This window comes from Amphiprion ocellaris, chromosome 7, assembly GCF_022539595.1.
Source record: "Amphiprion ocellaris isolate individual 3 ecotype Okinawa chromosome 7, ASM2253959v1, whole genome shotgun sequence".
Lineage (NCBI taxonomy): Eukaryota > Metazoa > Chordata > Actinopteri > Pomacentridae > Amphiprion > Amphiprion ocellaris.
Window position 1 is genome coordinate 8,012,102 of NC_072772.1, and position 13,236 is coordinate 8,025,337.

A 13,236-nucleotide genomic window follows, 5' to 3' on the forward strand; every position below is an offset into this window, starting at 1 on the left:
ACGGACTAATCGAGTGTTAGAGATTAAAAGTGACAAGAAAACCCTTTCTGTGATGTACAACTTCAACATCCCCTTTCAGTTGGCAACTGTGGAATACTTACGAGTAGCCCAGGATTTGTCTTGCCTGGCTTCCAGTCAGCTGGCCTCACTTCAACTATTGCAGTCAGTCAGTCTGAAAAGCCTTTCCCTAGCAGCATATTCTTTCACAGTTCAAGGACAGGACTTTGGGCAAACTAGCTCTCAGCAGCACTGCGAACCCAGCAACCCCTAGAAACTCAACGAACCCCATGCTGCTCTGAGCAACACTGGAAAGCACTGGACTGCAGAGAAACATGCGCACACACTCACACACACTCACACACACTCACACACACACACACACTCACACACACTCACACACACTCACACACACTCACACACACTCACACACACTCACACACACTCACACACACTCACACACACTCACACACACTCACACACACACACACACACACACACACACACACACACACACACACACACACACACACACACACACACACACACACACACACACACACACACACACACACACACACACACACACAATATGACCAAATGGTCCTCTTTCATTGAGACTAGTTTGAGAAAGAATCCTGAATGGGCTGCGGGCCTTGATCTTGTATTGAATCCAGAGGGATCCATTGTAAGTGTGTAATATTGGAGATGAGATCCAGGGGAAAGGCTGCTCTTTTGTACTCATTGAGCAGATTTACAAAGAGGCACCTGATAGCACCACTGGCCTTTGTTAATAGTGAGATGATTAGTTTCTTCTGGTGTCCCATAGATTGTATTTACCCTGACAAGAAGCTTACAGTTTTACGCAAGGACGGAAAAGGAGGTAGATGGATAAGATGAATAAGAGCAGGACAGAGAAAAAAGAAAAGAGAGCAGCAAACACCAGCAAGGTCAGAGATCAGTTCAGCTACAAGAAAACAGACTTGTGACTATGCAATAACCCTAATGTGACACAGAATGAAACAATTCTCCCTCTGGCAACACACTACAATCTAGCAACTTGTCAGTTCACATCAAAGCATAATACACAAAGAAAGAGGCACTTAATATGTATAATCAAATTGCTCGCTGAGGTTAGCAAGCAAGCAGAAATATGTGCTGCGCACTAAAGAATCTCTTTCTCTGAGTTGTAGCATTATCTTGAAATGGGACACTAGAGGCATATTTTCAGCTAAGAAACGCACGCACACAAACCTTCAAATGCAAAACCCAGAAAAAAAAAGTTGTCTGAAGGGGAAATTAAAAAGGAGCACAAAAATGAGCAACCCTCCCAAGGTGCAAAACAAAAAGGACTATAAGAAATGTATTTATATCCTCATTATTCACCAATTACATGCATGGTTTTTCACATGGCATAAAAATGAAGTTGAGCTTCTAGCAAATTAAAAAAGCCTGTTGTGACAGAACGCTGCAGGGGTTTTTTTTCCTCTCTAAATGCAATTTTCAACCCCTATTATTTCTTTGCTATGTTCTTCCTCTGCTCACGATATGTTAAGCATGCACACTACACGTACACAGAGGCCATCCCAGAGTGGAGAACACAGTGTACCAGAGGACTGATTTATTGCACAGAGCTGACGATTCCCAGGACAATTACAGCCAGCCTAAGCAACAGGCTGAAAATGGCTCCTCGGAGTGTGCACGAACAAACACGCAAATACACAAGTAGCACACAGTGCGAGTGTGATTCGAGCACAGTTGACAGTGTGCAAGTGATAACTTAAATCCTGGACAACGAGGCCTACTGTCCCCAAATTGAGTCATTACTCTAAGGTTAACTAGCACAGAGAAACATCCCATATATGTGTATATTTGATTTGAGTGTTTTCAGTTTTTCCTGAGGCAGCACAGTTACTGCTGAGGAGACAGATGGACTAAATACCTGTTAAGCTGGAAAAGCAAAGACAACCATGTTAAACACAAACCAGGCCAGAAGGGAGTTAGATGGCAGAAGAGATGATTTTTAACTTGGAGGGCAAACATCAATACAACATAACACATTAACAGAAGTGTTTAAATTGTAAAGTCACTCCAACGATTAAAAATAAATAAATTACAACCTGTTTCCCCTTTGCAAAAACAGAAAACTATCTGCATATCCTCACACAGAAAGTGATCTGACATCATGCAGAATCCGCTCCTTCTGGACAAAGGGAAACGCCCTCATTTGTTCCCAATGCAACCCAACTTGTTTGAGGGTGTCTGCGGGTTTAGTTTGGGCTTTAATGGTCTTTTCTGGTAAATGTAACTAATATTTAATGGCTGAAATATGACTGAAAAAGCACACAGAGGATGGAGGATGGATTAAATCCACAAAAGCTTGCCAATAACAACATATCTCAGAGGGACGAGCACGGAATGACTTGGCCAGCACAAAAGAATGGGAAGCTCCCTGAATCATTCCGAGAATACCATTTCTTATCCAAAATCAGTTTCAAGAATGCCTCCAGTCCATATTGTGACATTTGTGCAGTTTCAGTGTCATGAGAATGGAAGGTAATTTAAGCTGAATGTCTCTCCTGCAACATGAGACAGCAAAAAGCGAACGGGAGGATACAAGAAACCGCCGCACAAAGATTCAAGCCAGACTGCATGCTGGATGTAAATGACGGACTAATAAAACAGTCGAGTGTATAGTTGCTTTCTATATGGGAGGGAGGATAATCTTACACATGCGCTTGCTGTGTTATGAGGATGAGAGCAGCTTTGCAACAGATTCTAGCAAGCCTCTTATCTGTCCTCCAAATGCAACAACAATATCCATTTCACAAGCACTATCAAGTCCTCATCGTTTTTTGGTATCGCAGTAATCTAAAATATTTTCCCTTGAAAGCCACAGGCTTGGCAGAACAGCTAATGTTAGCTTTATTACAGCAACCTTACGGCACACCCCAGAATAATTAGTTCAGTACCAGCGTAACATTTGCACACATCCAAGTCTGTTTTGTCCCATTTCAAACTTATCTTGAATATAACACATGTAGGGCAGAAAATAAGTAAAAGTCAACACATATTGCCTATTAATAAATATCTATGTAACCTCCTAAAATAATACAAAACATTTGTTTCCTGGAATTGTCTGAGAACTTGAATATAAGCTATATTGTAAATGAATATCAATGGAAAATAGCCACTGCACAATATGAGAATGCTTCTTTTGTGTCTGCATTCTTGCACAATATGTCACATATGCTGCACAAGAAGTATCAATGTGACTGGAATCCATACAGTCTACTGTCTCATTTGCATTCAAACATAATGAAATACCCAAGTTTGTAATTGCTCGGAGATGCTAGAAACTCTATTTGAAGGACAGTAAAAACTAATTGGAACAAAAAGTACTTAGGATTATTTGCATTCCCCAGTGTGCACGACAATGCATGTGCACACGTAGTTGGATAAAGTGCACACACTGATAGCGTAGTGTGCCATTGTCTCAGTTTCAACTGGCCTGCACTTGATCATATGTGCACACCCGACTCCCCTAATCCTTCTCCCACGGTCACGACAAATTGCTTTCAAGTGAACAGTGGATCAATATATTAACCAGTGCTTCCCTCCTACAGCTTTGAATGGGATTAGCGAGAAAAAAGGGAATGAATTTCAAGACATAAACATGCGCGCACACACACACGCACACACAGATATTGCTGAGGTGTAATTCTGGTGGAGCTGCGAGCGAACACTAGCACTCTGTCAGAGCAGGTTCATCATTTCGTGCTGCTGGTTTCTGCAAGTGACCAGGAAAAAGAAGACGAGGTGGAAGTGACTGGAACTGATTATTGTGAAAGAGATCATGTGTATGCATGAGGCATGTGAGTGAGCAAATGCATGCATGCATAGGGATGGGGGGAGGGGGTCGTGCACCGTGTTTTATAGAAGCATGACCAGTGTGTTTTCTCACAACATGTGAATTATGAAATGTCACTTGACGCCGCTGACAGAAAATGAGGGAGCAGCGAGTGCGTGTTTGAGCCCTGCACATCTATATTGTATCATCTCTATTTGTGCCTATGGCTGCTGTTTATCTGAATATAAATTAATGCTTCAAAATGAAACCAGTTACAGTTGGAAATGGAGGAACAACTTTCAGTGCAAGAGAACAGGCGTTATTTAAACACGGACATAAGCCCCGGAAAAGGCTCATGTGTTCCTCATAAGAGTTTTTTTTTTTTTCTGGTTCAGCTATTGCTCTTCTAGGAAACATCCAGTAAAGTCCCAAAGTGTTGGTTCAGATTTGGGGGTCGAAGTTGGAGGGCTTGGGGTCAAGGAGGAAGACAGCAGTAAGGGCGTGGCTTTAATGAAACACGGCATAAACAAGTGAAGCAACATCCTATAATGCGCATCCTGCTACATAAACCTGAGAGTAATTATTCCACAGTCATTATCCACACTGGTATAAAATTTTGCCCCCCTCTTTCATCTGGTGAGCACAGCTTGTGAATGCACTGATCTCCTTCAAGTAGACTGTTGTATTTGCTTAAGGAAGAGGTGATGTCAACTGGCGGGAAGTCAGCAGGTGGGAAAGAGGAAGAGGAAAAGGCCCTTCCACTGACGCCCTGCTGAGCAACTAACAGGATTTAATACCGAGCAACTGGAGCCAGGAATGCATAGGAACAGTGTTTGAGGGCAGGAAGAGGCGGAGGAGCGTCTACCTCAGTGATGTCATGATACGAGAAGCAGACAACCTGGTCCTGATGTTCCCACAGATGAGACAATGACGCACTGTGACTTCAGATTTGTCCGATCCAGGTTTCCTGTGAAGGACACCAAGTGTCAAAATTTTCTTCACACATGCACACAGAGGATTCATTCGGAAAATAAAACTAAGCTGGAGTGAAAGAGAAAGGATACAGTAGGGGTGTGAACACTGGATAAAGGGGCCAAACATAAAGCAAAGATTTGTGTGCTTCCCCCGACTGTCATCTCCCTTCCTACCACTGGGAAGAAGAGTCAAAGAGTACATTGTTTCTGCCTATGTATCTGTTTGTGCCCATCCCTTGCTCCGGTTAAATGCCCCCGTAGTCCTCATGAATTCATCCTTCCTCTCCCTCTCTGTACATACGTATATCCTTTGTCACCCTCCCCCTCAAACTAGCAGTTTAGCTAGCGTGCCGAAAGACAGGAAATGCCTGTAGGGCAAATGAATAAGAGGTGGCAGCTGCCCATGCATGGTACGAATCCAGAGAATCTCCTCAGTATCATCTCTTCACCCGAACCATCCTCCCTCAGAGCAGCGAAAAGAGACACAGAGGACTGAAACATATACCGTCTCTTTAATGATCATTTTCTTCATGCTAGATTTACTCTTGAAACTGCACAGCACTAGTTGGCTATTTGCTGCAGCGTCAAGCTGAATGGTGAGACGTGAAATATACTGGAGACCCAGTACTAGTTTGATCTGTGAGGTGATACCTTCATCCCTTACTTTGTCTTTAAACTGAATTTTCTCACCACTGCATTTGCCATCAGAGCACATCTAGCATACAACTTTGCAACTAGTTAAAAAAAGCGAAACAGTGTCCGAGTGGTTATTGTGCATAACGTATGTCAAATATTCCCTCAGCAGCTGAGTGCGCAGCCGCTTCTGCATGTCAGTCCCCTGCTCTTTTTTTCATCTATCTCTGCTGTAGGTATCCAATAAAAGGCAAAAATCCCCCCCCCCACCCCAAAATCTTTTGAAATGAAAAAGTTGAAGACAGTAAAACTCAATACAAACGGAGCTGGATGTGATGTGGCATTAAACAAGAAAAAGAATATAAAGGACATAACGTTTTGTTATCTGTATTTTCAGATGGTTTTCAGTGCAGAGGATTTTTTTTTAGCCATAGTGGAACACCATCTGGATTTTGATGGATTTCATTTCTAGTTCAGTTATGCGAGTAGAAGAAAGAAGAGGAAACAAAAAGGCACAATAATTATATTTACAGTATTTGCTTTGTGAAATAGCAGCTCTGCTCTTTTCACTTCTAATAATCAAGTCTTTACCCAGATTTTTTGCTTCTTTGATCGATATGGTAAATTGTTGAGATATGTACACGTTCAGCTATTACACAGCAACATGAGTTTTCTTCTGGACTCTTGTTTCTGGTCATCTGATAGATAAAAGTTTATTATTTACTCTTCTTTTGATTCTGGGTTTCTGTCTGTATATCCTGGGCAAAATTGAAGGGAACTAATGAGAAAAAGCCAAACATTCATTGGGGTTACTCTATTTTAAGTCCTTTATACAATCAAAATTTGTTTTTTGTGATTGACTGGCTCTAATGCATAATGCGCTCTCTGCTACATTAGGATTTTCTGACTTAACCTTTGAACTCTGCCTTTTCCATCTGCCTGGAGACTGGCATTTATTTCATAAGATCAAACCCAACTGTCTCATATTTCATATCCAGCTGCAGCTCAGCACCCATTCAGGGGTTACCATATACTAAAGTGGGTGGTTTTGTTTATCGGTTCCTGGTTTTATGAGTTAAATTTCTCATTAGACTGAAAAGGCTGGTTAGTCAACAAAAAAGAAACGCAGCAAGTGGAGGTCAACTGCCATTCAACTGGAGGCTCAATACACTCTAATGAACAGTGTGTGTGTGCAGGGGACATGGCTGGGGTATGTTGGCCTCAAAAGAAAAAAAAAAAAGAATGTTTGTATAAGTGTGTGTATTTGTGTGTGAGTGTGTTTCCTGCCATTCTGGCCCCAGCTGTACCCAGATGGCCTAAGAGCACAGTGTGCTAAGCTAACAGAGACTAGAAAGAGACATTCACCCTGAGTTAGTGAGCTGGAAGAACACTGTGGTGTGACACCCAACAAAGAACAAACCCAGCTCTACTCCATTTACCTCCTGAGCCAAAGCTATGAAGTCCCATAATAACACGCATCGGCATTTTATCAACAGAAGTCACCGATCCCTTTATTACACTGTACAGGTGTTTACTGAATACATCAGATATGACATGACGTCGGTATCCAGCAGCTTTAGGTCTTAAATGAAGTCTGTACTAATGAGGTAGGCTGCCTCACCACTAAACTGTAATTACTGACACGATTACTCAAACAAAAACCAAGCAGCTTGAGTTTAAATGGTCGTTTTTCACGCGTTTGCATCCTGACATTTTAACAAAACTTCCATTTTAAATTCACTGGGTCAGTTCATCCTGGTATCTGTGTGTCAAGTGAAAAATTGTAACAATGCAGAAGTACAAGTTCCCAACACACTTACTTCTTCACTCAGAGCAGATGAGACATGGATGAATGAGGTGTGATGTAAAGAAGTGACCAAGTGCTTCAAAAGTAGGGTAGTTACACAATTAAAACTTGTGGGCTGCAACTGTAAATTAGTTATGAATTATTCTGCCAGTCATTTAATGATTAACTGATACATCTACAAAATGTGCAGAAAATATGCACATATGTAATTCTGCATTTCTAAGATGGTTTTGTCCAACTACTAATCCAAAACACATACGATATCCAATAGGAAATTATTTAAAATCTGACCTCGTTTCTTTATGCTCAAGTAGGAAACTATTCAAATTTTTCCTCCTAATTTAACAAATTTAAACAAAAAGTGATGATTAGAGTTGTTGTAGATTAGTTTTCTGTCAATCACATGATTCTTTCCACTCTTGCATCAGAATAGTTCATTGGAGTGCTATGTAAGTATAAAAGAAGCCATCTTATACACACCACAAATCCTTTTGTCTGCAGTATCACAATGAAGACGACTTGGTGAACTTCACTCTATTTAATAATTTGTACCACATTTTTTGGAGTACGAATCCACTTGTTTTTTTATACTCTGCATTTTTTTGAGTCTGTCCATTGCACTCCATCTTCTTATGCACTTCCTCAAGCTCTCATCTTATGTCTGCCGAGCTTTCTCTTCCATCTTCCTCGCTCTACCTTCATTTTGTCGTCCTCATCCTGCTCCTGCTCGCTGTGTCTTTAGGTTGGTCAGTTCAGTGAGGCTAAGTTACATTCCTGGGATGCCTGCTACATATGGTCCACATTCCAGCCAGTCTGCTAAGAGGCCCACTGCTTCTTACTGCTGGCCCTGCAGAGACCAGCCCAAAGCTGAACGTGCTACTCCATTGCTTCAGCCTAAAATAATCTCAGCGCAGCTTTAGTTTAGCTCAGCCTATGCTTGCTTTGAGGCTAGACCTTATTAAGCCTCACCAATCAAAACTCAGAGATAAAGGCCCAACCAAACTCTACACCGACGTCTCCTTTAGCTCTCTTTCCTTGCATATGGGCTGGTGGGGTTTCTTTCTCAGTGTATCCGTTCCCTCAGGCTACTATATCTGCCTCCATGTATATGTGTGCAAATTCTACAAAGCACAATAGTCCTATTCTCTAACTAGGTCACCTACAGAAAACTGAAAAACTAAACCTTGATACCCTTTGTGCAAGAATTTGCTATGTGTACACACATGCACACATCAGGGATGAAAACTCAAGGGAATCATCCTTCTGCCCACTCAGTAGGTACACAAATTTGACACCATGTCTCGAACAAAACTGGCCAGGATTACACAACTGAACTGGTGCAGTTTTCTGTATCTTACAGATAAAACTATTCATGTGTTGTTAGTTTTACATTTTTGTTTCGAAAGAGAACAATCCCAGCGGGCTGGCGCATATGCAGCACACTGCGACATGTGCTGTACATACGAGCACGAGGCCGGTAAAGCTCACACTGTAGAGTGCTGACAATCTCTCTCCATAAGAGGCAGTTGCAATATAGTCTGGGACATGGTTGGAATACTGTTAGCGCTGCATCACCAACTACTATATGTCAGACTTCATCATGCTGCACACTCCCACACATCCATGTCCTGTGCATGTGTGCACATGCAAGCACAGACAGACAGTACACCTGTCCCTCCGTCCGACCATACATATACATAGACACACACACCTACGTGCAACATGACAACACCTGCCATGGAGCTTTGGAAGCCTTAACCATGCCCAGACACACATTCTGTCAACTCACTGACAATATCCATTTGTTAAGCTCTTACAATGGCAAATACATATTAGATGCAAGATTTATACTGTGAAAAAAAATTAGTCTGAACTAGTCAATGTTAGCCTTCTGAGGCTGTCTGGGTGTGGCCATAAAAATGTGCAACCTCACTGCAGCTGCCGCATTTCCACCGCAGATCCTCCCCTCTTTGATTGGCTTTCAGTAACAGTCAATGTTCAGTACTGCTCACTTACACAAAGTCGCTTGATTGACTGTCCATTTAAGCTTAAGTTAGCAGAGGAGGAGGAGTGACTCATCAAATGACACATTTTTATCATTTCTACGGTTGTCATTAATGTCAGCAACAGTGATGGGGCAAAACGGTTCCAGATCAGTCTGTGGCTATTCTGTAAAGTTAAGTAAAAAGGCCTGTTTGTCAGGCATCCCAATTTGCTGAACCACAAATATACTCATATTTTCATAAAATATGGTAAATATTCAAACACGGCCGAATATAAACGCATTCATCTCCACTCAGAATAATGATTTTCAGGTTGACTAGACATTTGACTGGAGATAATAGGGCACAAAATTGCTTGCACAAACATCAGATCCAATCCTTTTCCCTTCTTACATGTCCTTTCTGTGCGTCTGTGTCTGGGGAGTGGCGCAACAGACGTCACCCCTGGACGGCTGTATTAATCAAATCTAGCTGCACAGAGATAACGACTGTGCTGGCGAACCACTAACACACACATTCATAGGTCAAGCCAATGTGGCTAAATAATCAGAGCCCAGACAAAAGCAAACAGTCACACAAGATGGCAAAGGGGAGAAGGAGAGAAAGTGGGCAGGAGAGGAAAACACAAGAAAATAACTTGTTAATGACACAAAGAGGTGCACTGTGACAACAGCGGAGTGGTGGCGAATAAGGATGTCACCTGAACAATAACTGAGGATTCATAAAGTCATTCAATTCTTCACAGATAATCAGTAATTACTCTTGAATCAGCTGCTGAGATTGCAAATCAAATTTCTTTGTTTTACTTTAAAAAAAAAAGTGCACTTCTAACCAGGACCAGACTTTATGCAGCCTTCTGAGTATAATATAACATGTTCTAACAATAACCACAATGTCACATCCTTTCTGCATACCAGCCTTTAAACACTCACAATGTGTCACTGTAACTTAAGTTAGTGAAGCCTTGTAAATACATTATCACGCTCCTATATGTGAGACTAGTTCCAGCAGAGCACTTCCTGCATGGAGTGTGGGTGGGACATGTGCTGGGACTATTACAGCTAAAATACAGCCTGGACATTCGAATAGTGGCCACTGGATACTCCAGATGTGTCCGGTGGCACTGGACTCTGACCTGGCCTGCAGCATCATGTATAATTCACCATTCATAGGCAAAGAGAGGATAATTACAGCAGGCCGGGTACCCTTGAGGAAGAGGTAGGCCGAGGAGGGGGAAGCTGATGTGAGCTCTGTGCAACTAACAAGCATTTTCCAGAGCATCTGCACCCTCAAAAGCACATTTTTTGCAAGGCATCACGTAGAATTGGAAGAAGGAACGAATGCAGGAAGAAGGAACAAATGGAGGAAAAAAAGACATCATTACATTTGCAATTTAAGGCTGTCAGTATGGGGCAGGGTCTTGTAAAATAAGCAGCAAAAGGATCCTCTAATGAATCCTCTGGAGCTGCAAAGTGGGAGGAAAAAAGGCAAGCCGTCGGCCGGCGCGAGTGGCCGTGATTTGCACAAGGTCAAGTGATCCATCAGGGGCCTGGATGCCTTGTGAAGATCAGAGATGACAAGGCCTGAGCTGTCATTTAGCTGACGAAGATGGGACGCAGGTGGAAAAAGCAACTGGCTGCTGAACACAACACATCTCAGCAACCAGTCCTCACGGGGTTACAAGCAGTGCAGTTTTGCACTCAAGAATTTGAGCTTTGGAATCTGACTTTTGATGAGTTGCCGTATTTTAACCCGTTGCCTTCTTGGAAATCTTTAAACTTGGATTGCATAAGCCCAAGTAGGAAGGCTGTGAGCACTGCCTGTAAGATTACATAATCTCTGCCACTAGAATTCATAGAAAATGGGGGGGCAGAGTACAGACCCTGTCCAAACTTGCAACAGGTTGATGGGCACGGTGCAAAAGAGCAGAAGTGAAGGCACGAGCAATTATAAAGCAACAAAAACAGGCAAATGTGAGAGGTTTAGAAAGACATAACCCACAGAAATCCACAGGTTAAGTGAAATACACCTTACCTCCATCTGCGAAGCCCCTCTGCAGAGTCCTGGAAGAACATCCTGATGCCATGATCTCAAGTTGGTTTGAAGGCAAGAAGATCTACTGTGGGCACCTGGAGATACTGAGGGGAAAAAACAGCATAAGAGTAGCTTGAAAGGGGAAATGAATGACGCGGAGGGGGAGACAGGGAGGGAGGGAGAGAAAGAGGGAGGGAGGGAGGGAGGGAGGGAGGGAGGGAGGGAGAGAGAAGAGAGGTGGGGGCAACTCTCCACATCCATGTTGCGCTGCAAAGGGTGGGGCCTTGAGGAATTCACTCTATCTGCTTTCCTCTCGACTTAAAGCTTATCTTAATTAGACTACACAGGGTCAGGCAGCCTGTGCACTCAATTATGATCGAGTTATTGCGCTATAAAGGCATCAGAAGAGTGAGGAATGACTCCTCGATATTGTTTGACAAGTCAAGCAGTACTACTGTAATACAGAACAACTCATATCCTTCTTTCCTGGACTGGATCTAGATTCATTCGGCGACCAAACATCTCCCCTGGTGGAGACACACCCGCTCCATCCCAGTATTCATGTGTCACGGCCAAAATAAAGATTTAACACAGGCCTCGACCGACCGACACACCAACCTTGAGTGCGAAATAATCCTGACACAAAACGCCTTTAATGCAACCCTCCTGCACGTCTTCTCCTGCAAGCCTTTTAAATGTCACCTCCGCTAAAAGAAAAAAAAAGTTTGCAAAATGTATTTGACAGTCGCACTTACTTTGATTCGGGTCAATCCAGCGGCTCCAGAGAGGCGCATGTCAGTGCGGACACACCGTGACAAATATGCGCAATTTTGAGGATTTGAGGATTATTACACTCTGTTCGGACCGTTTCCCCCCACGCCCAGTTTGCCTGTGGCATTCAACGGGGCTGGCTACTGTAAAGTTGCCACGTCCGTTACATTTCACAGACTTATGAAACCAAAACGACCCGGCAATCAAGTGGAAATTACTACTTCTCAACTGCGCAATAGTTCAATTAATCTAGACTACTGCGGGAGACTTGAGCAAAAAAGAAGGGGGAAAAAAGGTGCGCGCATCAAGATGACAATACATTTGTTATGTAATATCTTCCTTAATGAAAATGACTGGACGGAATCGGCAAAGCCACGGTAGATGTAGGAGCCTTAGCCCCGACTCGAGAACAAACAGTCGGTTTAGTGACATTTTTCAGCGCAGAAGCCTCACAGAAAAAGCCTCAGCCACACCTTAACTCTCAATCAATTTTTTTTCCTGACAGTTCCAGAGGTTTCGACGAGACGCGAAGCCCAGCAAGTTCACCCCGACGGCACCGTCTTTGCTGCGTCCCGTTGTAACGTTTAAACCTCTAAAAAAAACAACACGAAATTGTGTGAGAGAAAAAACGGTCCAATCTGTGTATCCGGTGGTCCGGTCCCACCCCGTGCTCCTCGCTGCTCCTCCAGGTTCCTCCCCGGTCTCTCTCTCCGGTCCGACTCCTCTCTTCAAACCGGCTTCTCACTCCGATCAGCTGGCAGGACCGTGACGTAAACGCCCACAACCGACCAATCACAGGCAAACCGGAAAAGTCGCCACCGACGCCCACCGTTTACGCACGATGACGATCAGGCGCGTCGACCAGTCAGAGCGCACATCTCTGTGAGAAACGAGGCGGGGCTTATAAGCACTGGCCAATCATATCACAGCCGCCCATGGGAGGCGTTTTATCATCGGACCTATTAGGTGTTGGGAAGTATTAGGTGTGAAGTGCTGGGAACTTTTTTGTGCCAACAAGCTACAGATGAAATTAAAATTACAGATAATGTATGAAATTAAACGTTTGTCCTTATAGCAACTGAATACAAATCACCAAGCAGCATTTAATAAAGTCAAAGGGAGGGTACGCTATGGAAAGATGCCTCCTTAAAGAATTAAAAAACAAAC

General features: G+C 43.1%; 1 long non-coding RNA gene across 1 annotated transcript; it reads right to left on the reverse strand.

Annotated features, from left to right (window-relative positions):
- Positions 1-1,603: 1,603 nt before the first annotated feature.
- Positions 1,604-12,770, reverse strand: LOC118471666 (uncharacterized). The gene is made up of 2 exons (XR_008602145.1): positions 11,299-12,770; positions 1,604-4,814 (listed from the first exon to the last, which is right to left on the reverse strand). It is a non-coding gene; the product is annotated as an uncharacterized LOC118471666 (long non-coding RNA).
- Between the last annotated feature and the right edge of the window lie 466 nt (positions 12,771-13,236).